Genomic DNA, 3,249 nt, shown 5'->3' with positions numbered 1-3,249 from the left:
CCTAGGATGGTTTAGAAACAATTATGAAAGATCATAACTGCTATGGATTCATTTTTGCTCATTTCTATTTCTCTAGAATTTTCAAAGCATAAAAATCAGGGAGATCTTTTGATAGGAAGTATTTTCTATGTGGAGGCCTTCAACATCTCTGTATACCTGGACTGTTATCTCTTCCATCCAGACTTCCAGAAAGATCTGAAGGGTGGGGCCCTTTGTATGCTTTTCCCTTCCACCATTTTGTTCAGCCATGTTCAAGCTGCAGTTCCTGCTGTGGGCACAAGAGGGCAAATAAAACTGCCATTATCAAAGTCTTTACAAAGAAACTGATAATGACAATTTTTAAGCCAGAAAAAAATGTGATACTGCCTTTAAGACTAGCTCATGCAGAGTGATGTTAGTTCTAGTTGAAAAAAATAATAGTATGTCTAAAAATACTGTAAACGCATATATCATGAAACAACAGGTATTGCTCTAGGGTACCTCAGCAGTCACCAGCTGACATAGGGAAGCACTTTAGAGGCAAAGGAACTCAGAGAGCCTGTGGGAACCAGGGCAGGATCTGCACAGCTGTACTTCTCTGACTTGGGGAGGAGTAGGAGAAGTTTGGAGATACCTGTGCAAGTGTAGTCGTTGAGGGTGAACTACTTGTTTTCTTGGGTATTGCCCTCTAATTCAACCTACACTGGAGAGGTGAAAGATAAGTCAGTGAATGCCAGGTAGGTTTGGATTCAACAGGCAAGTAGAACTTTCCATAACTTGTATACATTTCCATACATTGTTTATATAACTTATATCACATTAAATTATTTCATGACATTGATTACTCTTTAAAATGTAGGTCTCGTGGAGTTCTGATGGCTCACACCTATAATCCTAGCTACTTGAGAGGCTGAGATCAGAGGATCACGTTCAAAGTCAGCCCAGGCAGGGAAGATCATGAGACTCTTATCTCCAATTAACCACCAAAAAGCTAGAAGTGGAGCTGCAGCTCAAGTGGTAGAGCACTAATGGTTTAACAAAATGAATATCAAGAAGCTAAGACAAGTTTTTGTTGGGGGGGCAACTGGAAGGCAAAGAGAAGGGGAGCAAGCAAATAGATAGAAGAAAGGTAAACAAATAGTCATTATTCATTGTACATTGTGAAAATAGGATCTCCTAACTTAGGGATATGGATAGGATTGGGAAATATGGGGGAGGCATCAATGGAATGAGTGACATTGGCCAAAATACATTGTATTCATAACCTGACTTGTTGAATTGAAATCCCTTTATACAACTACTTAAAATGAAAATTAAAATTACATCATGGTGTGGGCAACAAGAAATGAAAACTTGCGTACAGTAAGGTAAGCCCATGAGTCCACAAACACAGACTTGCCCAATCATGAGGTGGTAGGCCAACAAACAATTCGCTGCTTAGAGAAGAGTTTGGGTGCCCAGTTTAACTCTGCAGAAACAATAATTGCACAAAAGTAATATGTGAAAGGTGTACGAGGCACAGTTGTGCCTAAACGTGTCAGACCAGTGCCAAGATAATGAAAGGAGCTGAGAGAATGGAGGAAAAAAAGGAAAGCATGAGAAATCTCTGAGAGAATATGGAGACAAAAACAAATCCAAGTATGGGGAACCACCTTATGAGAGAGGGTTCTAGTGAAAGATGTAATACATAGAAGAAGGTAGAAAGTTGGTGGCAGATGACCTTACCCATTGTTCATGAGACCCTGGGTTAGAGCCTTTCAGACTGTGAAACAGATCAGCAATCCTCTTCTCCTAGGTGCCTGATGCTGGCTTTAAGTGCAGGCACTCTTAGTCATCCCTGCCCCATTGACTATGAGTGGCATATAAGACATTCCTCCTACCAGTATCCATGCTAACTTAGCATCTCATTAAAGCAAATGCCTCCTTCAAATAATAGATCCCAAATTTAGATAACCTCAGATCCTGGAGTAGGTTACCTCAGGGTCTGTTTTTCTATAAGCTTCCTACTCTTTACTCTAGTCAGGTTGAACTCCCTATCCCCTCCACATTCACTTCCATAGGTCTGCCTCTGCTACCAGGCCTAGCTCCTTTTAGGAGTGTCTGGTAACTCCAATGAGGCCTTCCTCCTCTTCTGTATTAAGGTAGGTATGAAGAGGTCACCATAAACTAGCAAGAGCTTGTACTTGGCACCATAATTCCTGTCATTTCCCTCCCCCACCAGGGGCCACTAGGGGTATAAAACTGAACACCTGAGACTGCTCAGTGGACACTCCACAAAGCTGCAGGTTAAGGCAGAATGACTCACCTTGCTCAGGCACTGGGATCCAGGAAGACTCCTCACTCCTGCTGTAGTAAAGATTCACAGTCACCTTTACCTGGAATTCCATGAAGGTCCCAGAACCCTGGATTGTAGGTACGCCTAAAGAGAACACAGAAAACTCTGACAGATTGTCAGCTTAGAACCATGTTCATAAACTACTGTGTGATAAGTACACCACGTTACAACTATTTATTTAGTCATTCATCAGTGAATATGCAACAGGGTGAGGCATAGAATTCTTTAGTAAATGTACAAGTGCTTAAGTATGAAAATTATAGTATTTAAATGTAGAAATTTGAATTGCTAAAAATGATATTGTGAACTGATTAAAGTATGATGGCTAGGTACTCAATTCTTCCCAAACATGCTCATAGTACCCTGTTCCACGTGTAAAGAGAAGCAGATAAAACAATTTACTCGGTAGTCTTATCTGTCTAGGAGGACAACTGTCTATGTGCTTCTAAATCCCAACCTTCACAGTAATTACTCAAACATCAAGCCAAGCAGCTTTTCCATTTAGGTCACTCAGAAACTGGAATTCCAGTCCTAATGATAAGGACTCTAAGAAGAACATGATAATAGCTGAGTGGTCACCATTTTGTGGAAGATTCAAGAAATCTTTCGCCTATACCACAGAATCTAAGCATCTTTCTCATTCTCCCAAATTTCACCAATGTAATTCTGATTCTGACCACCAGGTGGCAAGATTCTCCATTTCCCACCGGTGGGTTTTTATCACAATGAAAAGGCATAACTTTTATAAACAGAAACAAAATTACTCCGCAAAGCTGATAACAAAATAGAAGGTACAATGAAACTGTGGTGAAATTCCTATGTCTTTAAAAATTACTTAAATGGCAGGCACTATCAGTTCAATTCTCTATGTGTCCTGCACCTCTCATTTCTCTTTTTCTAGATGTGCAAAACTAGAGATGTTCACCAGGAACAAC

The 3,249-nt window shown here is 40.4% G+C and overlaps 1 long non-coding RNA gene across 2 annotated transcripts; it reads right to left on the bottom strand.

Moving 5' to 3' along the window:
- Positions 1-222: 222 nt before the first annotated feature.
- Positions 223-2,447, bottom strand: LOC125344321. 2 transcript variants are annotated; one of them, XR_007209465.1, is made up of 2 exons: positions 2,285-2,447; positions 223-268 (listed from the first exon to the last, which is right to left on the bottom strand). It is a non-coding gene; the product is annotated as an uncharacterized LOC125344321 (long non-coding RNA). The 2 variants fall into 2 exon arrangements; XR_007209464.1 differs by having other exon boundaries at positions 223-265.
- Between the last annotated feature and the right edge of the window lie 802 nt (positions 2,448-3,249).

Source organism: Perognathus longimembris, chromosome 28 (genome assembly GCF_023159225.1).
Source record: "Perognathus longimembris pacificus isolate PPM17 chromosome 28, ASM2315922v1, whole genome shotgun sequence".
Lineage (NCBI taxonomy): Eukaryota > Metazoa > Chordata > Mammalia > Rodentia > Heteromyidae > Perognathus > Perognathus longimembris.
The sequence above is the reverse complement of the archived record's forward strand: the minus strand, read 5'-3'. Positions and strand labels throughout refer to the sequence as shown.